This window comes from Pteropus medius, unplaced genomic scaffold, assembly GCF_902729225.1.
Source record: "Pteropus medius unplaced genomic scaffold, Ma_sr-lr_union100, whole genome shotgun sequence".
Lineage (NCBI taxonomy): Eukaryota > Metazoa > Chordata > Mammalia > Chiroptera > Pteropodidae > Pteropus > Pteropus medius.
The window spans coordinates 2,855,275-2,882,257 of NW_024354499.1; the positions used below are offsets into that span (position 1 = coordinate 2,855,275).

Below are 26,983 nucleotides of genomic sequence, written 5' to 3' on the forward strand. Positions count from 1 at the left end.
CCCTCCCTCCCTCCCTCTCTCCCACACTATACTGTCCAGGGGGCCCCACAACAAAGAGCTAATCTTAAGAGTTGCTCTTTAAAATAGACACTGTCCCATTAAATCTCCTCTATAAAATACAAGTTTTCTGTATTTTAAATTTTATTTATTTATTTTTAGGCAAGGCAACCCTTGGTTGACTGCAAAGATTGCAAGGATCTTGTCAACTTACAACAGCTTATTTTTAAATTTTTTACACCTACAGTACCTGGTCTTCCTAGGTGGTCTCCCATCCAAGTACTAACCAGGCCCAACTCTGCTTAGCTTCTGAGATCAGCCGGGATCAGGCACGTTCAGGGTGGCACGGCCGTAGACCTGTATTTTAAATTTTAAATTTACCACCTGTGTGGGAATTAATTGATCGGAGCCTTCTAACATACAGCTAGCTGAAAAGGAAGGAGACACAGAAGAGATAAGCTCTAGTAAGGACAAAGGGAGAGGAAAGGTACCTCCCAGAAGGGACAAAGCTTGGTGGAATAGAAGGGCACTGGCGCCAGGAATCTTCAGCATAAAGACTAATATGCTGACTTACTAGTCCTGAGAAGGTGCCTGCTTCTCACTTTTATTGGGCCTGATGCTGGTCACTATGAAATCTTTGGCCTCTACATTGTGGCCCCCTCAGAACTAGAAGCCTTGGAGATATCCTGAGTGGATGACATTGCTGCAATAGAATATGGGGAACAGAAAAGAGGAGAGAGGAGAGCAGAAGGGACTGGCAAAGCCAACAGGTATGTCCCTCTCCTAGGTCCTTCCCTCCCACAGCCCCGTGAAGGGCTCAGTACTTAAGGATGCTTGGCAATCCTCAGTACATGCATTTTCAGTTTGTCTCAGTTGAGCCTCTTGTTTTACTGGAAATCCAAGGTCAACTAGTAGCTGGCCTTCCTAAGAACATACAGTAAGTCCTCACTAACATCGTCAATAGGTTCTGCAACTTTAACAGAACGACGTATACTAAAATCAATTTTATCACAAGCTAATTGATTTAAACTAAAGTTCCTATGGCATTTTGTCAATGTTAGAATGAAATGTTGTTTAAGGACCCGCTGTACTTCCTGCAGGACTGGGCCAAGAGTAAAATGAAAAGAAGAGTCCATCTGTCTCTGATTTACTTTGTAAAAGCAAAAGTCAAAAGAAGCAAATGAAATTTAAAAACTTGCCTGAGTTCCTTTTCTGTAGAACTTTATAAAGAGCAGGTGAGTACTTGGGCCTGGGAATAATGAGGGGGCTGGAGAGGCAGCAGGAGGCCCTGGAGCAGAGCAGCCCTTTGAGTAAAGATGTGCCCTCTGCTCAGGGCCCTGCTGGGCTCGGCTGGGCAGGGCCGGGCAGACAGATACTGAAATCAAAATTGGTGGAGGAATTTAAAGAATAAAGGAGGGTTGGGGAGACACTAGTTAACACAGTTCTGAACATGAGCGCTCACCTGGAAGGCCTAAATGAGCACCGGGTAGGGGTGAGAGGTGAGGGTAGAGGGGGTGGAGGGGTGTGTGTAGTGGTCGAGAATTCTGCTGGTCAGAATTCTCCCTTCTTCTGGATACAGCACATCACTTTTCTGAGGAAGAACTCCGTCTCCCTAAATTCCCAGTGGAACTGTCAGGATCCGAACCAGCCCATGAAACTGTCTGGAGATCACGCAAGGAGGCTAGCATTACTTCTGCCCAAAGGCAGCCTTCCTGTTCCTGAAACCCCAGGCCCAACTTTCCTGGCCTTCCTGAGGTCTCAGAGTCAACCCTTTCTTTCTTAAGTCTGTGGGCAAGGATTCTTCTAACAAATGACCTTTATTTGGCTTATGTTACATACTAAAATCAATTTTATCACAAGCTAATTGATTTAAACTAAAGTTCCTATGGCATTTTGTCAATGTTAGAATGAAATGTTGTTTAAGGACCCGCTGTACTTCCTGCAGGACTGGGCCAAGAGTAAAATGAAAAGAAGAGTCCATCTGTCTCTGATTTACTTTGTAAAAGCAAAAGTCAAAAGAAGCAAATGAAATTTAAAAACTTGCCTGAGTTCCTTTTCTGTAGAACTTTATAAAGAGCAGGTGAGTACTTGGGCCTGGGAATAATGAGGGGGCTGGAGAGGCAGCAGGAGGCCCTGGAGCAGAGCAGCCCTTTGAGTAAAGATGTGCCCTCTGCTCAGGGCCCTGCTGGGCTCGGCTGGGCAGGGCCGGGCAGACAGATACTGAAATCAAAATTGGTGGAGGAATTTAAAGAATAAAGGAGGGTTGGGGAGACACTAGTTAACACAGTTCTGAACATGAGCGCTCACCTGGAAGGCCTAAATGAGCACCGGGTAGGGGTGAGAGGTGAGGGTAGAGGGGGTGGAGGGGTGTGTGTAGTGGTCGAGAATTCTGCTGGTCAGAATTCTCCCTTCTTCTGGATACAGCACATCACTTTTCTGAGGAAGAACTCCGTCTCCCTAAATTCCCAGTGGAACTGTCAGGATCCGAACCAGCCCATGAAACTGTCTGGAGATCACGCAAGGAGGCTAGCATTACTTCTGCCCAAAGGCAGCCTTCCTGTTCCTGAAACCCCAGGCCCAACTTTCCTTCCTGGTCTCTTCTCTGTCTCTCTCTTTCTCTCTTCTCTCTCTCTCTCCTTCCTGCCTTCCCTTTCCTTCTCTCTTTCTTTTGGATATGAAACTTGGGGCAGAGAGCTGATTAATCAAACTCTTCAACTCCTGGCACTTTATCACCATTGGTCCATGCAAAGGCCCTCTCTTATTTCATTACTCAAATTCTTCCCACACACTGCACCACCTTGCCACTGCCCAGGATCATGGCTCACATGTGATAGGGTCTGGCCTCTCACTAACAGGCATTCCAGTTATTTGGGAGACTCAAGCTTTGGGCTTCTTTGTTTCCTCAAGGATCAAAATCCAGTTTGACCTGGTAAACTTTTCCAGGTGATTCTCTAGCACTCCCATCAATTGGCCAACTTATCAGCTCTGTTACCGGCTCAGCTCTGAGCTGGGCTGAAATGTGGAATTGGTAAGGAAGGGAAAGACCCAGTCTCCACCTTCAAGAAGTTTAAAATTCATACGTCCACCCACTCAACAAATACTTATGGAACACTGACTTCAGGTGCCAGGTCCAGAGATGAAAAAATGAATGCAACAGTTGGTTGCAGTCCTCTGAGAGCTAAAGCATAGTGGGGGAAAAGACAATTAAGCAATTAGACCCATGTCACAAGGCTATGGTAGGGGAGGTGCAAGAAAGCCGGGTGGACACAGAACCCAGGCCTGGGCGTGGCTCAGATAGTAACATTAATCCAGGAGTCATGAAGAAATATAAATCTATACATACAATTGTTTCTGCTCATCTACCTCAGCATTGTACAGTAACTATGGTGGGATTTTCATCAAATTTGGAAGGGAAGTGTGGGACAGTTAGACTCAAAATGCAATCTTAATGGCATGCAGTAAATTAAACATGGGGAGCCCAGGGGAACACCTCAGAGATATAAGCAGTCATCCTAGACTAGACCTGTGGAGATGGAGATTGGGATGAGGGGCGGCCTGTCTGACTGTTGAGTGGGACACAGAGGTCCCCATATGCAGATGCTCTCACTGGAGAAAACAAACAGGGTGTCTCATATGAATCCCAATCAAAAGATCCAACACAGAAGGCTCTGCCCTGCAGGCGGCAGTCCTAGCTGGCCTGCTTCTCACACATGGGTAACTCAACATGTAGCCAGGATAAATGACACTTGGGGCAGTTTAGCTGGTGACTGATCCTCCAGAGCAGCCCGGCTGCCCAGCAGGCGAGAAGGCAGCAGCAGGCAAACTTCCGCACCCCAGACAGAAACTAGTGTGCCCAAGATGGAATTTGCTCAATGAGGGCTTCACCCTGGGGCAGGTGAAGACCTCCCAGATTAGCAAGTCCTTATGGCAACAGCTAAAATTTCTTTAACTCAGGCCTGTATGTCCCTAGCCTGGCTGTACTGAGGGAGGGAGCCACACTTGGAAGTGGAATGACTGTTTACCAGACTTCGTCCCACTTCCCACTCAGGGCCTGGGGACTATTTGACCATTTGGCCCCGATCATGAGGGACATGAAGGACATCAGAACCCCCTTCTGGGGACCGCACTGCTGGTCTCACACTGACTGGAACACACTGTTTGGGGCCCTGGCTGTTTGTGCCTCTGGAAACCAGGAGCATGGGAAGGGACTGTGAGGTCACTCAGTGGGGAAGACTCCTGTCCTGCTTGCTCCCTACTGGAGCTGAAGAGGGGTCCATGTCAGTGCAGTGCACACACATTTCATAACACCATTCTTCCTACCCCTGCTGGCCCGCAGATGGCACAGGGCTGGGAGGGAGAGTTAGAATGATGGGGAAAGCCCTGCAGACGTTGTGGGCCTACCTTGGGCCTTGAGAGGTGAGCTCCCTTGAGTTAGGAAGAAAGAGACAAGAGCAGAAATGGTGTTCCAGGATAGGGGAATAGCCTGAACAAAGGTGCAGAGGTGAGAACTGGGTATCTGGTCATAAGTCCAGCCTAAGCGAGAAGGCACCAGAAAAAGGAGTCTTAAAGAATAAAAGATACCCCTCCTCACCCTGCCAACTTGCTATTCCTCCCCAGCCCTCCCCTGCAACACCGGAGGCAGAACACGCCAGCGTTCCCCCAAGTGTCGCATCCTCTGAGCATCTCCTATCTCTTCTATCCCCCATCCACAGGTCCACAGAAAACAAGGGCAAGGTTTTACAGCCCTTCACGGCTTCCTTTTCTTTCCATTCCTCTGGGACTCCTGACTCTTATCTTAGCTCTGGATGTACTTCTTCCTTTCAGTTAAAAATCACACACACACACACACACACATACACACACCCCTACACCTACACAAAACTCTCCAATGGCTCCTCACTGCCTGTGGGAGAAAACCTCAATTCCTTACTCTAGGCTGGCCCCCACCTGGTCCCTGGCCCCTCTGCGGGTGGTCTCAGCCACTCGGGCCTCCTCTCAGCTGCCACTGGCTTTGGGGTCTTCGGCACCTCCTGAACTTTGTGCTGCCTCCTTTGCAGAGAAGGCTCTTGGCCTACAGGCTCCAACTTAAACATCATTTCCTCACAGAAGCCTTCCCTCCTTGTCTAAACCAGATACCTCTTTTCATCCTCTCTCACCCTGATATTTTCTGTCACATCAATCATCCATCTTTCTATAACCATATGTTTCTGTGATCCCTTATTTCCTGCCCACTCCCCACTAGAGAATGCCTGCTTCTCCAGACCAGGTCTCTGTTTCATTCACCCTAATTCCCCAGAGCCCAGCACATATGCTGACATGTATTTGTTTTCTCAATATTTAAATTATATCCCTCTGGCTGTTGGGTAAAAATCTAAGCTCTTGGCACAAAGTCCTTTCACAAGTCCTTTGCCCGCTCTCTTGGCCACCCCTATCCTGACCTCTTTAAGGACCCTGGATTCCAGTCAGACCAGGATACTTGCTATTCTGTGAACATAATCTTCTCTTTCTCATCTCCATACTCTCCTTATATAAGCTTTTCTCCCAAAGAGACTGGCAAACTCCTATTCATCCTTCAAGATCCCTTCCAGCATCCTTCCTGGACTCCCCCACACAGTGTTCACTGTCCCTCCTCTCCCTGCCTTCCCCACAGCAGGCTGTCCCCTTTCTTATTCTCCAACCTCTCTCTCCATTAAACTTCTGGAGTCACCCTCTATTCCTCTTCATCTCAAGTTCCTATTACAGGTCCTAGCACATAGTAGGGCCTCAATGCAAAATCTCACATGCTGAATAGTTTCTGCTCAATAAGGGAGGAACGTTCCAATGCTACAGTGGATACCCAAACCGCACGGACTTCTCGTAAGGTAGTGAGCTCCCTGCCATGGGAATTCTTTAAGCAGAGGCTGCAGACCCTACAAAATAGTGTTTTTCAAACTCTTTGTGATCCATTACACATTTATATAAATAGTACACTAAAAACAAAGTTTCATAAAATGATACCCTTTTTCTCATGTTGTACACCCTGGAATTTTTATCCTATTTCGTTTTTCGTAAATGGTGGTTTTAAACGTTAAAAATTGGTTTCACAAGCCACAAATGGGTCAAGACCCACAGTGTGAAATATACTCCCATGCTAGCCAGCACATTACATTCCCTGCCTTCTTTCCAAAGCGCCATCATTTCTCTTTCATAAAGCTCTTGACACCAGTGGGCAGCTCTAGGTAACTTACCCTATCGAAAGTGTGGTTCTCTTAGAACCGATTAGGAACTAGAAAGGGAAGTTTCTGTTGACTGGGTCCCAGCTTCAGGTAGGAGGGCTCCCTGGTACAGCCGCCCAGAGACAAATGCCTCTCACTCGTTCAACCCAACAAATATTTATAGCGTACCTACTATGTGCTGGGCACTGTCCTAGTCTCTGGAGACACAGCCCCATGAACAGGATATTTAAAAACCCTTGACACAATAGTGAGGGTGTGGAGAAACTGGAACTTTTGTGCACTGCTGGTGGGAAAGTAACATGGTGAAGATGCTGTGGAAGATAGTATTGATGGCTCCTCAAAAAGTTAAATATAGACTTATCATAGGATCCAGCAATTCCACTTCTGGGTATGTGCCCCAAAAGAAATGAAAGCAGAGACTAGAAAACCCATGTTCATAGCAGCATTATTTAGAATAGCCAAAACGTGGAAGCAACCCAAATGCCCATCGACAGATAAATGGATAAACAAATGTGATGTATACATACAATGGAATATTATTCAACCTTAAAAGGGGAGGAAATTTTGACACATGCTACCATATAGATGAACCTTGAAGACATTATGCTAAGGGAAATAAGTCAGACACAAAAAGACAAATATTATATGATTCCACTTATACAAAGTACCAGAATAGGCAAATTCAGAGAGACAGAGTAGAATGGTGTTTGCCAGGACCTGGTGCAGTGGGGAGGATGGTGAGTTAGGGTTTAATGGGTACAGAGATTCAATGTGGGATGGTTAAAATGTTCTGGAAATGGATTGTGATGATGATTGCAGAACAATGTGAATGCACTTAATGCTACTGAATTGTACACTTAAAAATGGTTAAAATGATAAACTTTGTTATATTTTACCATATTTTTTTTTTAAAACCTGCCACATGGAACCTATGTCCTAGAGGCACAGACTTGGAGAACTCACTAATAAAGAGTAAATTCTCCCTAACTCAGAATGGGGGTCATAAACTACATCCGGTTCAGAATCTGGGTGGGGCGGTAGGAGGGGGTCAAGAAACAGAAGGTCACACACAGGTTCCCCCATACTCCCTTCATATAGAATACTTCCCCTTGCAACAGTTTTCAATCTTAAGAATGTTCAGGTGGAATATTGTCTAGAAAAAGAACACCACTGCATAGATCCATCCATCATAACAAAGGTACCAAACTGGTGTGGGATGCTGATAATGGGAGTAGCTATGCATGTGTGGAGGTGGGGTGCATAAGGAAATCTCTGTACCTTCCTCTTATTTTTCGTGTGAACCTAAAACTGAAAAATAAAGTCTTTAGGAGGAAAAAAAAGATCACCACTACTGAAAAACATATATTTTTCTAAACCATTGTCTTCCTTCTCTAAAATGACCACTGGTTGAGAGATGTTGCTGTGAAGAGTGAGCAGGCAGAGACCAGTTTGCAGGAGGGGTGCCCTGAGTACTTTGCAGGCAGGTATTGGGCAGGGACTTGAGGAACAGAAGACTGGCCTAGAAGGGTAAGGCTCTCAGAGCCCTTCTGGCCCTTCCCCTGGGCTGGGGTGGTCAAATATCAGATCTCTGGCTCCATCTCCTCCCGAGAGCAGGGTTCTCAGTGAGTCAGTCACCTCTGGTCTTGCCCAGGGTGAGGTATGGAAACAGCACCTGATTCTGGTGGCTCCAAGTCCTGGCTCTGCCCTTTGTAAGACATTTGACAGCCCAGCCTGTTTACTTAGCTGTAAAATGAGGATGACCTGACGCCACCCATCTCCCAGGATATGATGTGTATGACATCACCGGAGGACACCTGGCACAGTACCAGGCACAAAGGGGGCACACACAGGGACCTTTAGTGTTCCGGCCCAAAAGCTCAAGAATGGGGGGTGTGGGCTCCAGCTGTACCCTGGAGGCACCAGGGCAGGGCCCTGAATCCTCAGACCTGCCCAGCAGGCCTGGCCAGTCCTAGCATTTGCTTGGGGTGCAGGAGTACCACATATACAGTCACTCCCACAGCAAATAGCCGGGGAGAGCACTGGACCGATAAGACAGTGGCCCTCAGATGCCTGAAAATGCTTTGGGGCCGAGTCATGGTTTCAGGAGCTGGTTTCCAAGTAGGGAGGCCCCAGGCTGCCAACCCCAGGAGCCTTCCCCCAATCCATCTCCACATGTGACAGTTCTCCACCTTCCACACTGAGCTGTGACTTCTCGAAGGCAGGGATCCAACCTATTCATGTCTACTTCCCCAGCACACAGAGATCAAGAACTGTGTGATAATCAGTGGTAGTGGTGACAATGATGGAGATGGTGGCTATCACAGCAACTGTCTGGTACACAGCCCTTACTGTGGGTATGGCACCATTCTAAGTGCCCTGTTTTAAATCTTTTAAACCTCACAAAAGTCATTGCATGTATGTACTATTGCCATGATCCTTATTTTTAATGAAGAGGCCGAGCTGCAGAAAGTAACTTGCCAAAGGTCACATACAAAGTGACAGAAGCAGGTCTTGAACCCAAGTGCCTCATTCTGCCCTTTTACTGCTACTCCAAAGTGCTTGGGCAAAGAGGTTTACCTCTCTGCTGACTCCTCATTCACAGTGAAGGGAACATCTAGGGAAGGGACTTTAGAATCCTCAGGCCACTTTCCTAGGCAGGCTCTGCAGTGCCCTCTGAGATATCCCTGGCAAGGAGGCCATCTCAAGACTACGCAAACCTTTCCTTGGCAACTTTCTCAGAAAGAGCCCAGGCCTGCTTCCCTCTAACATGACCCCCCCGATCCCCATCACCCCGGATATATAGAATTGTCCCCCTTCACCCTCAGGTGGCTCTTTAGGAATCTGGACTCACCTCTCTGCTCCAGGCTGACAGTCCCTGCCTCATCACCCACTCCTCTATTCCCAGACCCTCTCCCTGCTGGTGACCTGGTCTGGATGTTTCCTACTTGGTTAGTCTCTGAGACACTATGCACCATACTGGACATCCATGTGGCCTGAGGAGCAGGGAGTGGAGATAGGCTGTCCCCTCCTTTGTCCTGGGTCCATGCCTCCCATGTGTGGCTCTTTTTAGCCCTATCTTCCTGGTCTATATGGAACCTGCGGAAAACCAGCCCCTGGGTCCCTCCACAAATCCACCTCTGGTGCCCCCATTATGTACTTGGATGACAGATTTTGTTGAAACTAAATATAAAATGTTATGTTTTCCCTTGTAAAATTCACTCTTTTTCTATCTTGACAAAGCTAGTTTGAATCCTGACTTTGTCACTCCAAAGCCATTTCACTTGCTCTACCCAGGGCTATGTCATCTGCAGCCTAGAGAAGCCTACCTGTAGGGTCTTTATTAATTAAAAAAAAAATTGCTGAACAGGATAAGTTTCAATTTCATCATCTGTGTTTAAATCTAGGACCAATACATTGATTTGTCTCTGGTTTGACCACCTCTTCCCAGAAGTGCTGATTTGAGGGCACAAGTCAACCTGGATGGCCACCTTTGGGGAATATGACAGGTGGACTCTGCCCCAGGAAGGGGTTGAGGGGGGACTGAGAACATTTTCTCTAGTACTGAGAACTACATTTCACTCCATAAAATCATTGTTACTTTCTCTCCCAGTTTAAGGACTATTCTCAAGGGAGGCAGAGTTGGAAAGAAATGGGAACTGGGAGTTTTTTCTTTCTCTCTGTCATTGACACTCTGTGCCTCCCCCTAGCAAAGGGCCTGTCTTTGCCCTGTTTGTCCTCTTGCTGGAAACAGACTTCGATAAGGAAGCAGACAAGTAGCCTCTGTGCTGGCCGGGCTTCTTTTATAATCACTGCTAATTCTGGACTTTGGTCCTTCTGGACATTCTGACATGAGCGTATCACACACCAGGTATCATGTACATGTGAAAAATCAGTAGGGTCACTGAAAATATAAACTCACCTGTCTTCTTTTGCTTCTGCCCTCCCATTCACCCTTTTAAAATCATTTGTGATTTCATCATCAGAATATAATTTCCACTAGTTAGAACACTTAAACTTGGATAGTTTTTCTCTATCCCTCACATTATCATATTCCTACTGAAAAAAAAGTAATTCCATTAGGCAGCTTAGTAGAACCATCACTTGACCAAGCCCGGCTCCATTTCTGGAGACACAGCAAGGAATGGCTTTGCAAACCTCTGAAATCTCTTCATGGACTTTTGATTTTGTTACTTTAGTTTATTATTGTTATCCTCTCCCATTAGGAAAAATAGTTTCATCATTTTGTAATCAAAATAGCATTGCAAAGGACGTGTAATATATTATGTATGCATACTATCTAATAATCTATCATGAAGACAGAAACTTCCTGGTGGTATGATGCATCTCTGACCCACTGCCTTCTACTTAATGCCTTCTCAGATGGTACGGAACAAATAATCTTCATCTCAGAAATACCTGGCTCTTCTCTAAGGTCCTTTCACTGATTGGAGCACCCCTCAGTCACCTAGGGTGACTCACAGAAGCAGATCTGGGGACCGGGTGGCCAGGGAGCTGGTAGAGACTAGGCTTCTGAAGACAGACCTGGCCCTGCCTCAGTGAGTGGGCTGCCTCAGGCAAAGCAGTGAAGAGTGGAATTTGTCATCCAAGCATGCTCCCTAAAAACACATGCTAGCCCAAATAGTGGCTTTGTCCTGCCCTCTGGTCATTTAGGACACCCCGCCCAGCCCTCCTATCCCCCAGGGAGTGTCCAGCCCAGAGTTCCCTCTCTACACCTATCTTCAGGGTATCAGGGAACCACTGTCAGCAAGCTTTCATATTGGAAAGAATTTATTCACAAATTCATACTGCTGAACAAAGGACTCCAACAACAATGGAGGAGTTTTAGGCTGTGAGACAAACTAGGGCATGGGGAGTAGGGAGACTTGCCCCATGAGATAACAGGGCATCTCAAACCCACGAGGCGCATGGCTAGCTCTAATCAGGTACAGCTCAACAGCATCTAATCTATCCAGAATCACTTTGGTTCCCATGAATTACTTTTCCTGAAAAGCGGAACTTCAATTGCCAAAACACGGTTTTAATCACTTTATAAAGGGAAATCTAGCTACAATGTGACCCACAGTCCCCCAACACCTTAAAAAAATATTCATTTCCACTGAAATGGTCATCATTATGATTGCTCTGGGTGTTCCCTATAGAACTAGACAATAACATGATTGTGTTTCCTTATTATTGTTTCTCTGTCCTTCCCCCGTGGCCTTCACCTTCCTATTTTCTACATGTCTAAAAACCACTGACCACCACGTTTCCAGGCTATTTCTTTTCTTCTGCAGTGGGTTGGGAAATCAGAGAGCCATTCTCATTAGAATAGTGTGCTAATACATGTGTCAACAGTTTAAGGCCCTCAGAGGGATAAAACACCTGGTTTAGATGCTGGGCTTATGTAGCTATTTCCGTGGGTTGTTTTCAATAACTCCCAGTTCAGGGCTAAGGTCCAATGGGAAATGGGGATCCAAGACTTAATCCCACCTGGAATTTCCATATATTTATCATCTGTCCTCTGGCTGGTAAGATGTTTCTATCGTGATGCTGCGTCCAGGAGCTCCATGTTTTGCTCTTCCTCTCTCTGTTATACATTGCCCCACATGTGAGCCTCACTGGTGAGCCTGCTAGGCCGGGGAGCTTTGCTTCCATAATAAGCCTCATCAAGAGGGCAGAGACGTTCAGCCCTGTGGCACCTGACACAGAGCTGACATCATTCTCTCAGGTGTCCGGAGCAATTTTAGAGACTTCAACCTCCTTCCAAAGCACTGAGACAGTATCTGTGAACATGGCCCCTTATGGCACAACCAACTGGGGACCTAAAAGGAGAGAGCAGAGCACACCGGGTGTACATGGCTGCAGGTGCCATCATCTGCCAGTTCTTCAAGGAACCCAGAGAGTGACATCTGGACAAGGCCACTTGGCCTGTGCCTGGAGTTGTTCTAAGCAGTGATGATTTTATTCTGCATTTTTGACCCTGTGGATTGCAATCCATTACTGAGCTGAAAAATTAGTTTAGTGGGTCATAACTAGCATGTTTCTTTAAAAAATAAATAGAACAGAATGGAAAATATCCAAGTACATCATGCATAGTGAGGGAAGGTATTATTTTTACAAAACATTTGCTTTGGTTTTATATCTCTATGTAGGTGTATGTGGTGGCTGGGACGTGCGATATATTTCTCACTGGGAGTGGTGGTCAAGGAAGTCTGAAATACAGTGAACTAATATACATCCATCTTGCAGCTACATCTTCCCTGAGACCCATCCTTGCCGCCTCTACTCCTGACTGAGAAATAAAATGAAATCTGTTCAGGGCCTCACTTGGAAGGCACAGGGGTCAAGGCACAGGGGTCAAGGACACCTTCTTGGAGGAAGTGGGGCTTGCTTAGCATGAGCAGGAATAGAGAGAGGGAGCAGTAGGGCAGATGGAAAGGCATGGGCACTCTCTTGTCCCGTGGTAAGGAGTGGGGCAAACAAGGGACAGAAGAGGCCTGTAGGGCATAGCTGTAGATACCTGCTTTCTTGAGGAAGCAAATTGAGGGGCTGAGGCTAGAAGGTTGAGAGAAAAAAAGCTCATTTGATTTCAAAGACTCGTTTTCAAAGTTACCTTTGGGGGATACTTAATAGTGAGACAGTCAAGTGATGTGTTAGGCCCAGTGTCCCTATCTCTCATTGATCCAATGAATGCAACTAATGGTGCCTGTTTTTGTCAATTTAATATTTAATTAATTAAAATGAAAAATCCAGTTCCTTAGTTACACTAGCCTCATTTCAAACACTCAACAGCCACATATGGCTAGTGGCAACCATATTGTAGCATAGAACATTTCCATCAACACAGAAAAGTCTACTGGACAGGGATGTTCTAGAATAAGGAAATGAATAATTCATCTCAGGTTCATAAACCCTCAGGAAGGCAACATCTTCCAAGACTCCTATCACACCTATAGTTACAAATGCAAATGCTTCTGGGAGAGGAACTAAAATGGCTTAAATTCTTACCAAAGAGTTAACTGGTTGATCTCAAGGGCTTGAAGAGAGTCAGAGTCCAAGATGCCATCCACCAGAGGCTGAGTATATGTGACAGTATGAGGTGAAGGGATGTCGGAAGATAAGAAACCCCTAACCAAATGTGCCATCTGACAATACTGATGGATAAGGATTAAGATGCTCTGTCAGGGGATGTAGAAAACTTGGAGACCTGTGAGGAAAAGAAATGACCCACAGTTCTTATTCACCTTCGTCTAAGACGACTGAGGTCAATCCCCAATGGTCCTCAATGAAGGGGTTATTACATGGGAAACAGCACTTCTCTATTTCTAGAGAAGTAATAAGAAGTAAATGAAAGCCTTCCCAGCAGTGCATGCTTCTGAACTTGGCCCTCTTCTGTCCTCCACATTCACTCTATGACCACGCCCATGGCTTTATGTATCTCCTTCACACTAATGACTCCTTGACCACCACCACATGCCCAGGCCTAGAGATCCAAATACTAACTTGTTATTTCCACTGGGAGCCTTCACTCGACAATTCCAAAGGGAATTATAACAATCTCTGGCCCACTACTCCACCCCACTTCCTATATTCCCCATTCTGGCTCATCCTCCACCTACTCACTCTGTCATCCAGGTCACCCTGTGAGTCACCCCAGACTCCTCCTCCTACTTCTTTGCTCTCTACCTAAGGTCACCACATCTTGGCCACTTCTCCACTATGCCTTGACTCTGCCCAGCTCAATCCTCTCTAGCCCCCACCATTGCAGGGACCATCCATCCACTGGCCTTCCTGATTCTAGTCACAGCCACCTCCAGCCCAGTGGTTCTTACCCATGGATAAGCAACAGAATGACCTGGAGAGGAGTTTAAAATCTAGATTCTGACTCAGTATATCTGGCCAGGTTGAGCATCCGTATTTTGCGAAAGTGCCCCAGGTAATTCTGATGCATACCCTTCATTAAGAACCACTGCTGCCATCTCCTTGTTATTAATAACAACAAAAACAACAATTAACATTTTTTGTGCACTTACATGTGCTGCCTCATGTAATCTTCGTGACAACCCTGTGAGGTAGGAGTTATCACACTCCCATTTTACAGGTGTTAAAACTGAGGCACAAAAGTCCCATGGCTAGTAAGGGAGTGAAATGGAACATGACCCGCCACTCCTAACCATTCTGCTCTCCACATCACTGTAGAGACTTGACATGTAGCCCCTTCCTTAACATCCTTTAAAGAGAGTTCTAGGAAAAGATGGCAGCTTGGGGACATACTCGTGATTTCCCTCTCCACCCGACCTCCCACCAACAGCTTTTTAACTCTAAAAGAAACACTTTGATCAGGGTGGTGGCTACAGAGTGTGTACTTATGTAAATATTCACTGAGATGGATGCTTAGGATTTCTGACTTTATTGTATATCTATTACTCCTCAATAAAAAAGGTCCTAAAAAAGTCACTGGAATAAGAAAGAACCTAACAAATGTGAAATAGGGTAAACATGCATACATAAAGCAACTAGGAAAAAACTATCACAATGCTGGCAGCTGTGAATTATTCTTTCTGAAATAAAACATTTAAGAACAGATTAAGAAAAAATCCCCAGAGTTAACCCACAGGAAATCTTTAGAGGAGAACAGGCTTGGAGAGAACACTGGCTGGAAGCAGGGTCTCCTGCAAGACAGACAGGAAAACTCCAGTTCAGGCTGGCTTGGCTACAGTGGGGAGCACATGGCTGGGTACTGTTGCAGCCATAGCAGCAGGACACAAGGGCTCTGAAGGTCCATAGGACCATCTGGGCTAGAGACTGAAGGATGCTTCAAGTGGAGGTCGGTGACCGCGAGGGGCTTCTTCCTAAAGAGGCCATGTGATATCTGCACCAAGGAGAAAGTCCAGCCCCATCAAATCCAGCTTCTGGTATGTTTGGTGTTTATGAATATAAAGAGCTCAACTGGGGTCATCTGTTTCTAGCTCCCACAATGCAGTCCAAGGGAGTAGGGTTTGGCACAAGGATTTTGAAGTCCATCCTAAAAGAACCAAGAAAATTCTGAGAAAAAAAGTGTGATGAAGTACACTTTACCCAAGTACCTATTAAGAGATAGTAAAATAAAACGTGATCAAAACAGATAGTACAGGTATAAGGAACAGACAATTCACCGGAACAGACCTAGAGCAGACCTAGAAATACATGGAAAGATAAGATACAGGTAGTATTTCAGATCAGGAGGACAACTGTAACAATCTCTGCCCGTTTCCCACCCCCCACTCCTTCCTATATTCCTAATTCTGGCTCATCCTCCACCTGCTCACTGTGTTGTCCACGTCAGCACTTTGTGAGTCACCCCAGACTCCTCCCCATCCTTCCTCATTCCCCTACCCAAAGTCACTACATCTTAGCCACCTCTCCACTCTGCCTTGAATATGCCCTGCTTGGTCCCCCCTAGCCTGGCCCTGACTCCAGGTCTCATCCCGCCACCTCATAACAGTACAGGGGCCACCCATAGGCCTCCCTGCTTCCAGACATGGCCACCTCCAGTGCAGTAGTTTGGAAAGCCTATACAGACTACTTTGATTACACGTACATTTTAGATTTTTGAATATCTAAATAGTGAACAAAACTAAATAGCAAATGACAATCTAGGATAAAATATTTGTAATATAAGACAGACAAAAAGTTAATAACCTGGTTATCAAGTACTCTTATAAATCAATAAGACAAAAAGAATGAACGACACTAAATAATAAAATACTGCACAAATAAAATGAAAAAAAGAAAAGAATATACTAATGGGAAACAAGACGAAGCACATAAACAATCTGTCAAAAGAGAATTATTAATGACTAATTGGCCTGTTAAAAAATGAGTCTAAGTGATAAAATAATAATTTTTAAAACAGCAAAAATGAAATACTATATTTGCTTATCGATTTTGTAATTTTTTTAACACATACTTCCATCGACCTACGGATGTTGCCATCTCCTCTTAAAAACTGTATCTTTGAAGGCGGGGCGTCTCCTCCCACATGAGGGCACCGGGGCGTGGCGCACCTGGGGTATAGGTCACAGCTCCGCTGGGGCTCGAGCCCAGGACCTTCTGCGTGTAAAGCAGACGTGCTAACGACTACTCTATGGAACCACCCCCTTAAAAAAGGCAGTTAATATCCAGTGTTGGGAAGGATGTAATGAAAGAGATACTCTCATAGGACAGGTAGTGAGAGCCTAAGTTGATATATCCTTTCTGGAAGGCAAATGAACAATATGTAGCAAAATCATTCAGTGTGCATATTTTCTTTGATCTAGCAATTCTACTTAAAGACTATATCCTAGGGATAAAAATAAGGATGTGCACAGAGTATTATATATAGGCCACAACTGTTAGTAACCTAAAGAGGCAATAATAAGGGACTAGTTAAATCACGATAGGTACACAGTGAAATACAAGAGATCCATAAGTTTATTTACTGATAAGGAAAACTGTTCACAACTTATTATGAAATATAAAAAGCAAGTCACAGAACAATAAATACAATATGAATCCGTTTATGTAATGTGTGCATATGTATATATCTATATGTATGCAAAGAAAAAGAAATCTTAAAAGATGTAACCAAAATAGTAATAATAGTTGTATCTCTGACAACTGTATGATTCTTTTTCTTTGTTCTTCTTTGTGTTTCCTACTCCTTTTACAAGAAGCATGGAGGTATGATACAGACTCTCCCCACAACCATTGAACTGGTGGGGAATCCCTGTCCACAACTCCTATTTCCTCTGATCAGCCACATCCCTTATATGTGACATATATGATATTTCTTATGCTGCTGTATAACTTTTCAAACTTAATCTTGTCTCTTCAATTCTCTAGATCGTGAGAACAGTCTGTGTTTTACATTTCTTTTGTGTTCCTCTCAGCGCCTAATACACAAGTTCTCAGCAAATAGCCCAAGAAAGAATGTGTCCTTTCTGTGTCGGTGCCCATGTGAGCTGCCTGAGCATCAGCTGGTTGGCTACACAGGTGTGGCATCCAAGCCTAGTTCCAGGTCAGGCTTGAGGCTGTGTGTTGTGGGCTACCTGTCAACCTGGTCCTGTGAGGATGCCCATTGTTAATGCGAATTATTACTGACTGATGGGGCTGTTTGTTTAAAGTACAGGTCACTGCCCCCACACCCAGAGGCAAAGCCAATCCTACGGCAGCCTATAATTAATGAGCTAGTATGTATTTCCTCTGGTGTAAAGTTGGCTTTGATCCAACAGATTCCTTCCCACTTCTTCCACTACCCTCGCACCATTTACACCTTCACACCTTGCTTTCTAGAGGCTTCCTTTGGAGAAGTACCCTCTTCATCCAAACTGTGGGCATAGTCCAAACAGCCCTGTGTCCCTGATCTATAGGCTGACTCACCAGCTCCTCCCTTGTCCTCCTGGATGATAAAGTTTGCTTTCATGTCTAAGCAAATCTACTACCCAAAAGCATCTCAGCCTGTAAGCCTAGAGACTGAAAGGGCCCTAAGAGACCACTGTAGAAGTGGCAGAGAATTTTTTCCTGCAAATTCAACAAATAAATTTTTATGGTTGTTCATAATCTTTGCAATCAGTACTTACTTCAGTTAAACCCTCTAGAGAAAAAAAAAGAAAAGCCATCAGAAATGGAGGAATCAGAATCAAGGAAAGAAGACCAATCAACTGCCTTTTTTCCCTCATTATAGAGATATAAACAATCCCTGGTGCTTCCAAGGTTCTAGAAGCAGAGAGAGAAAAGTCCTGGAGCACTTGCCATGAGTACCCATGAGAGGCTATGGAAACCAAGCCTAAAGTGCCATAACAGGAACCTTGGACTGAGTACCTTACGGCTCCATGCCTCAGTTTCCTCATTTGTAAAATGGGATGATAACAGTGCAACCTGCTTTACAGACTTATGAGTATTAAATAAGTTAATGACTATAAAGCATGCAGAGTAGTGGCAAACTACAGGTAAATAAGATATAAGTGCTTTCTACTGTTAATAAAAGCAAAGGGAGTCACAGTGACAGTCACGTGCTTGGCAGGCTTCCCTGCTGTAGCCCAGGGTTTCTCAACCTCAATTTGACATCTAGGGCTGATAACTGTTGTGAGCAACTATCCTGTGCAATGTAGGGTGTTTAGCAGTATCCCTGGTCTCTCTCTACCCACTAGGTGCCAGTAGCAAACCCCATTTTGACTCCCACAAAGTTGTGACCAACCGAAAATATCTCCAAACATTGCTAAATGTCCCTAATTGAAGAAGGGGGGCAGTTACCCCCATTTGAGAACCACTGATACAGTCCTATAAAAGCCACTGCCATAAAGAAGTCATGTTACACACTCTGACCTCCCACTTGTGTGCAGGTCTGGTGTAGATCTAGCTAAGCCTGTAGGTCCCACATTGGGGCCCCTTGTGGTTAGATGTAGGAACTGCAGGTGGAGAAGTAACATCCAATTCCGTTTCTCTAGGTGGCTGCCATTTTCTTCTACAGATGAAATAGGAAACTGGGGCCTAGGCAGCCTTCTCGTTGGGTGGTACTCGCCTAAGAGACCCAAAAGGTACAGAGAGAAAAGGAGGCCAGGGATAAATGATCTGGGAGCTTGTGGCTATGGCCTTAGTTAGAGGACATGAACAGGGTTTACTAAGATTCCTGGGAACCCACTCCAGCATAGAGGGAAGAGGCTAGACAGGATTCAAGCCTGAAGCCCTGGCCATGGCCCTTACCTAGTGAGGCCTCTGGGTACAGGAGAAGCAGCCCCTCTCTTCTCAGGAAACAAATGGGCTCTGCACTTGATTCTGAAAAGAAACACTCTTTTCATAAAATAACATCCTGACCATTTAACAGTACTAAAGTTTAACATATACTTATTTTGACCCAGCAGTTGCACTGCTACAAATGTATTCTATAGATTCATTAGCACAGGTGCACAGCTGTAGTATACTAATCTAGAGTGCAGGCTTGGGACCTGACTGCCAGGTTCAAATCCCAGATATCTACCACCTACTAGATATATGACCATGGGAAAGTTATTGACTTCTTCGTAACTTGGTTCCTCCATTTGTGAAGCTGGGGCAATAATAGGGCCTATCTCACTGTGCTGTTACAAAGGCTACGTAACTTATTATACATAAAGAATGTCATCTGTGGTCAATGCTAGCTATTATGATGTTCATCATGCTCCTCTTCAGTAATAGCTAAAAATCTGGAATCACCTGTTCAAAGACATGTCCATTCTATGGCATACTGGGCATCATTGAAAGAAATAAAGTAGAACCATATCTACTTAAATAATACAATTTATTTAACAGTAAGGTCCAATTGTTAAAGAAAGAAGCAAATAAACTGCAGATAAGTAAAGTTTGAGATTATTTGTATATAAAAAGAGCTATATAAAAATAGATATATGTCTTTACCTGCATAAAAAACTTCTAGAACTCTCAAGAAGCTGTTAGTAATAGTTATATCTAGGGAATGAGAATGGAAGACTGGAGAACTTTTGCTTTCTTCTTTGGTACTGTTAGAATTTCCTACTATGAGCATGTATTTTAAAAATCTATATTATTTTTTAAAAAGAATAACAAAACTGTATCTACTGCTGTGGAAACAGTTTAAAGCTATATTATGAAAAATTTTTTCAAAAAGTGGCAGAATATGAATAATACAAGCCACAGGAATAAATCTCAGTTCATAAATTCAGGCATGTAAGAAATCAAACTTTCGATTCTATAACTCAACTTGGTATTTATGATAAGCTTCCATCCTGCCAACAGAAAACTTGATTCTAGGTGTGTCTGAGTTCTCCAGAACACTGAGAAGTACCAGGTACAGACGAAGTGGCTATGAAATTGGCTGAGGCCGGGTCTAGTAGCCTCTGCTGCTCTGTGCCACTCATGGGCAGCCAGGAATCTTGGACCAGGGTACTTGTGTCCCCACAGCCTGGCCCCACCATGTAGCATAAACCTTATGGCACACAAAGCCAGAGATACTTGAAGATGGATTCCATTTTCTAATCTGGGAGCTAGCTCACGAAGAAATGAGCTCCATGAATATGAGAGTAGAAAAGAGGGAAAATTAGGGGGTGGGGAAGAGATTAATTTCTCAAATATGCCAACCACATATATGTGTAAATGCAGAGCAAAAAGTCTGCACATTTCCAACAGATAACTAATAATGCCTACCAGCAGGGTAAGCTTTAGGACAGTGGAAAGAGTGGAAGGGAAGTTTTATCTTTTTATTCTGTGTATTTCTAAACTGCGTGGATTTTTTAATGATGAAGCTATATTCAGTATTGTTTATATAACCTATTATTTAAAAAAAAAAAAAAGATGTCTACATCTTCTGCCTCCACGCTGGAGATGGGGGTGGTTTTAGGTCACACCTGTCTGGCCCGTTTGTGGGCAGAACCCTGGGAAGCATATTTGCATGAGAGGCTAAGAGGCCTATTGGGAAGGAACTCTTTCTAAGGGAAGAAGAGAAGTACAGTGAGCTGACCCAGAGACAAAGCTTTGCTCAGCAGAAAGGAGATAATTCTGAACTAGAGTGGTTATTTGTGATTTAGATGTATCAGTGGGACCAGATCACACAGCTCTATAAGGTAATGAAAGTACTAGCAGCCCCACAGTCCTTCTGCAGTGGAGCTAGCTGACTTCACGTCAACAGGAGTGTTAGTGGCTCCCGGCAGGTGTGGGGCGCCTGATGGGTGTGGTAATGTCCAGTAGAACTGATAGCTCCATGGGGGGTGTGGCAGGGGCAAAGGTAGGTTGTAGAGCTTGAGAAGGGGAAAAGATAGCTGGCGGGTGGGGGTGGTAGCTGTCTAAACTTATCCACCAGCGCGAGACATACACACCCTGAGGATGCCCAAAACACTTATGGGTAGAGGGTGTGGGAACTAGGCAGGACCTGAGATCCTGCACTGGCAGGCAGGAAACAGAGACACAGGTCAATGAGCTCTAACAATGTGAAGAGTGCACAGGAGTCCAGGTGAGAAGCACAGGACAGGGAGCCACAAAGTCTACATGGGAGGGTCAGGGAAGGACTCCTGAGTCAGCTGCCTGGTAATTCAGTGGGTGGGAAGGGTGGAGAGCATGAGGAATCACATGTGCAAAGGCCTGGAGCTGTGAGGGAGTGAGCCGAGGTTTGTGGAAACTGAAAGCTCAGACTGAATACAGGAGAGTGGTAGGTAGATGAGGCCACAAAGGTTATGTTCCAGGGTAAGGAACTGGACTTCATCCTAAAGACAGTAGTGAAGCTCAGAAGAGGGCTTTATACAGGGAAATGAGATAATCAAATTACCAGGAAGCTTTCCACCACCACACTCCTGACACTCCTAACTCCCACCCAGTGAACAATCTCAGAGTATTAATTCCTCTAGGAAGTATTCCCCGACCATCCCTCAGACTCAGCTACCTAGCCCTTAGTGAGAGTTTCTAGGGATTCTCAAGCACCCCTATAACACTGTCTTATTACCTGTGCCCTACGTTTTCTCTCTCCCCGGATAGTGTGAGAACTGGAAGCCAGGGATTACGTCTGTTGTGTTCTATATGTTGTATCCTCAGCACCTTGCACAGTACCTGGCATGATAAGTACACAATATATATTTATTTAATGGGGGGAAAAAAGAGTTATCTATGCGAAGATAACTCTTATGGTTTCCAGCCTGAGCTATGTAGATTGGAGAGGGAGGAACAGGGGACCAAAGAGAAGCCTCTTGTAATAGTTTGAGTAAGAAGTGAAGAGGGCCTGACCTGAGGTAGTAGTGGCAGAGCTGGAGGGCAGGGAGAGATTGGGAAATATTTAGAAGGCAAAAATGATAGGCCTGGGTGATTAGATGAGTGAAGTGAGCAGGCCAGATAAGGGGAAGGAGGCTCCTGGGCTTCTAGCTTAAGCAGTTGGGTGGATGATGAATTAACCAAGACTGGCTACTGTGGAAGAGGCAATATGTAGGAGAAAATGACTAAGTCAGTTTAGATATGCTGTCTCTGACATGCCTTGAGGCACACAAATGGAGAAGTCCCAGGGGCAGCTGGAACCATAGAACTGGAGCCCAGGATAGACATCTGAACTGAAGATGGAGATTTGAGAACTATCATACTGTAAGTGATGGTTAAAAACAACAGAGGAAATAAGATCACCTAGGGATTAAAGGAAGAGGTGAAACAACAAGGTAGACATCCACCTGTAAGAGGTGGGCTGAGGAAGGAAAAGGAGATAATGAGAGGGAAGTAGATAAGAGAGCAGTATAATAGCTGCTAGGAGACACCTGGCTTTAAGAATTAACAAATAGGGTTCAATAGTGTAGAAAAATAAAAAGTCCACCTGGGCCCCCTTAAAATTGAGAAAACTCAGGCCCAGGAGCCTCTGAGGTGTTCAAGACCACAAGTTTATTATTGCCTGTGGTCACACAGATCAGTGGCTCTGAAATTATGATCCCTGGACTCCGGGGGGTGCCCCAAACCCTTCCATAGTGGTTCAAGAGATCAAGAATATTTTTATAATAATACCAAGACTTTTTTGCAGTATTCACTGTTGGACACTTGCACTGATAATGCAAAAGCAAAAATGGATAAAACTGTTGGGGCCTTTACATAAATCAATGAAGTCATATCCTTTATCCCCATGCACTTATGATGTAACAAAAAGTCCAGCTTCACATAAGAATATCTATGATGGAGTAATAATTGTTAATTTTATTAAAACGTGACCCTTGAGTACACATTTTGTTAACAATCTGTGCATATATCACTTCTGCTGCATAGTGAATAGACACATTTATATGATTGTTTGCATTGAGAGCTGAACTACCTGCTTTTTTCATGGAACGTCATTTTTATTAGAAAGAACAACTGATAAAATGTGATTAATTATTCAGAGTTGGGTATTTGGCAGACATCTTCTCAAAAATGAATGAAGTGAGCTTGTCACATCAAGTAAAGCAACTGGTAGTTTTTTGACAATGACAAAATTTGAGCTGTCAAGTGAAAATAAGAATTTTATAAAACTTGTATCCATACCATGAGCTTGACAGCTTCTCAATACCTAAAGACGTTGCTGATGAAATCAGTGGTATTAACAAATGTGATATTGTGGACTGAAATGGGTCCGCATTTGGAAGATCTACATAACTCACTGAGCCATTATTTTCCAAATGACCAATGCATGATGTTACAAAATCAGGCATGAATAAAAGACTCATTCAAAGTATAAGATAGACCAATACAGTTTAATATACTATGTATGAGAAGTTCATTGCTGTGGTTTCAGATCCTACATTGCAACTAATCTTTCAGAAACTGCCACTTGTCCAGTTTTGGTGAGATATCAAAGACATCCACGACTATCTGAAAAGGCTATTAAAATACTCGTACTTTTCCAACCACAAATCTGTATAAAGCTGGATTTTATTGATCTACTCCAACCAAAGCAACATTTTGTGACAGACTGAATACAGAAGAAAGATATGAGAATCCAGCTGTCTCCTCTTAAGCCAGTCATTAAAGAGTTTTGCATTTAAAAAAAAATAAAAATAAAAAAATAGATTTCCAAAACTGTAAAATAACTCTCCTCTAAACTTTATTTTAGAAAACATACATTTTATAATGTTCACATGTAAAGAATTTATTACTGTTATTTTAACATAATAAATACTTGTAAAGCCTCAATTTCGAATAGTTACTTCCCTATTTGTAATATGGTAGTTATCAATAGCTACAGACCAAATAAATGTTTTCTAACTTTCTCAATAATTTTTAAGAGTGCAAAAGGGTCCAACACCAAAATATTAGAGAACCACTGTTATAGACCACCCATTCCTATCTCCCAAGTCTTGGGGTTTTTTCCAGCACACCTACTCCTCCTACTCACTTCTCCAGAGAATAGTTATAAAACCTAAAAACAAAAACAAAACAAAACAAAAAAGGCCTTTTGAGCCACACTTCTCTTGCTCAGGCCTGCTTCCACGTCTGGAAGTGTACTTTCCTTTCTAATAAAGCTTTTCTTTTTCTGCTGTTAAAAAAAAAACAAAACAAACTAAAAACAAAACTTAGCTGAAGAACAGATAAAACAGCAGGCACAGCGAACTAAAGAGAATAAGACCCTTTTCTTCCCTGCAAAATAATGTTCCTAACTTAAGGGCCAAGGCCTGGTAAGTGGCCCTGCCGGCTATGCTGGATTCATCCACAACCCCTACTACTGCCCCCTGTGGGAGAAAAAAGACTGGGGGCGAAGGGCTCAGTGGGCATTCAGGTGTCTTACCTCCTTCACATTCCATAAGTGGTTTGACAAAACAGCAAGTGAAGGCAGGTGGAGCCATTTTTTTTAGTTACAATTTACAGGGGAAGAAACAGGTCTGTGCCTTGCCTGATATCAGTAAATAAGTCAGACTGGGAGCAGCAACTAGGGGTTGTAATCCAGGATTCCCTCTACTGGCACTAGCTCTAAAATGCCTCTCTTCCCCACTCAGCTTAGTGGTCCACCACTGAAGATGCATTATTTTATTTGCAAGTAAGGGCTTACATTTACAAGCCACATAGATTTTTTTTTAATCCTTTGTCCACTCTTTTGGTTAACTGGTCTTTTGATAATAGTCTGTAAGAGAAAGTGACACTTTAGATTACTTTTCAGTTATAAAACTAGTTTAAAAATGATTAAATAAAAGTTAAAGAAATAGAAGGCAAATAGAGATAACACAAAAGCTGGTCTTTGAAAAGAAAAATCGGCCTCTAACAAAACTAATCATGAAAAAAGGCATGAAACATTAAATAAGCAATACTGGGAATGAAAAAGATAAGTAGAGCTATATGAAAAAAAAAAGAAGAGAATATTACAAAATTTTTATGCTAATTTTTTTAAACTCTTTTTTACTTTTTAATATTTTTGAGAAAATTCAAAATTACCAATATTGGCTAGAAGAGAAGTATTAGTAATACTTATAATTGTAGAAGAATATTCTGAGGTCTCCTCTTAAAATGCAAACTGCTCAGTGAAGTAAGTGCTAATGAGTTCATTCAGTTGCCTTTTGTGACAAAAGAGATGGGTCTTTGGAGCCGGGCCTAGGGACCTATGTGTCTGGTTGGATGGAAAGAGGGTCCTGAGAGTACAGAGGAGGGCTGGCACTGCCTCTTGTTTAGCAACCCTGAAAGCCTGGAATCGGATTACCCCAAGGATGTATCAGGCTTCCAAAACATCCCCTGCTTGCTTCCCCAGGACTTGGCCTCAAACATGAGATTCTGCCTGGCCTGTCATTCCTCGGGAGACACAGAGACACATCTGTCAATTTAGCTCTGCCCAGCCACAGGGTTCAGCCTACAATCCCCTCCTCCCTTACCTCCCTCTCTCCTTCCTCCTCCTATTCTTCCCTTTTCTTGCCTCATTCCCCTTCTTCCAATCTTCTGTTGGAAGACAAAGAGCAGTAGCTCTTGGTGTGTCTGCAATCAGATCAGGTGCCACACTACCTCTCCCCACATTCCACCCTTTCCTCACTCCCACTGCCTGGTACTTCTAGCCAGATGAGTTGTAGCAAATAGGTGAAGTCCTGAAGCCTCACCACTTAGCCTATCTTGGCCTATTCCCCAAACTTATTTCTGAGTCTGATATCAGAACAAGACAGAGAAAGGGTCAGAGGGGTGTGGTGGTGTGTGCAGTAAAGGGAAATAGTTGTCTAGCGCTAGGCCTTGGTTTAGAGTTAATGCAAGAGATCTATTATTTATAGTTTGCCCTGTTTGTGGTCCAAATGTATATCCTACATATATCCCATGTCTTAAATTTGTTAATGCAGTTGGGTGAATAAAATGTGTTACTCTGTCCATACCAGCTTGTGACACTAGTATCTCAAGCAACAGACACTAGAAGCACCATCACTAAAAAGTGTGTGTGCAAGTGCATTCATGCATACATGTATACGTGTGTGTGTTCTGGGGGTGGAAATCCATTAGATATTTTAATGATAGTGATCTTCAGGAAAAGGATGGGAATGTTCAATGTACCCAACACTGCTGTAGTCAAGTTGTGATGTCTTCTTATGGTCTTATCCATGGGGGATAAGAGTGGAAGGAGCCACAACAGAGAGTTGAGTTTAGGTAAAAAGGGTTCCTTTGTGGACCTTGATAATAATTTTAGTCCTAGACTGACTTGAGCCCCTGTAAGGCCCTAAGACAGGTACTTCAGTGGACTCCTTACTTTGCTCAAAGCCTCAGGGATGGATGGGATGTGGACAGCAGATACTCACTGTGACCTCAAACTTCTGCTACTACCTGGTCTGGAATAGTCACCTTGTCCAGATAACAGAAAACTGATACTGCAATGACACTGACCACAATAGAGGCCAGGACACTTGCCCAACCACATCTGACTGCATTAATGAACACACTGGGTTGGAAGACTCAAAATCTGGACCAAACTAGATGTTTGGTAGTCCTTACCAATGTCAGTTTCTGGTGAAAAATGTGGATAGGAATCCAGCATCAGAGAATTAAAAACCTCCAATAGTAAGAAAGAGGTGCCATGTCGTGGGCACTTCCCAGTCCAGGTTGATATGATTTGAAAGGCCCTAAGGAAGGTCCCAAGATTCCCCCTCCAATCTAGTGAAATGATCCCTAAAATTTCAAAATTAGAGTTCTCTCCCTTTAACTGAAGTTCCACTAGTTTGAGCATTGCTGGGTGTGAAGCTGGGTGGAGTTGGGACCAGTATTATTCTGAGCTGTTGGCACTCTTTTTTATTCCAATACAGAAAAAGGCTCTGAGAATGAAGTATGAGACAGGTGTGGGAGTGGACAGA

General features: G+C 44.0%; 1 long non-coding RNA gene and 1 pseudogene across 30 annotated transcripts in view; both read right to left on the reverse strand.

Annotated features, from left to right (window-relative positions):
- The window catches only part of LOC120594578 (uncharacterized), a 120,702-nt gene that overhangs the window by 21,579 nt on the left and 72,140 nt on the right, over positions 1 to 26,983 (reverse strand). For 19 of the 30 annotated variants that reach the window (XR_005650610.1, XR_005650620.1, XR_005650617.1 and 16 more), the window contains one exon: positions 14,602 to 15,237. The exons of 5 other annotated variants lie outside the window; for them this stretch is intronic. This is a non-coding gene — a long non-coding RNA (uncharacterized LOC120594578). Of the gene's footprint in view, positions 1 to 9,657; positions 12,035 to 13,220; positions 15,258 to 18,935; positions 19,008 to 26,983 lie in introns of those variants that run through there. 6 more of the 30 variants (XR_005650623.1, XR_005650629.1, XR_005650631.1 and 3 more) reach the window with 3 other exon arrangements.
- Positions 236 to 354, reverse strand: LOC120594733 (uncharacterized; annotated as a pseudogene).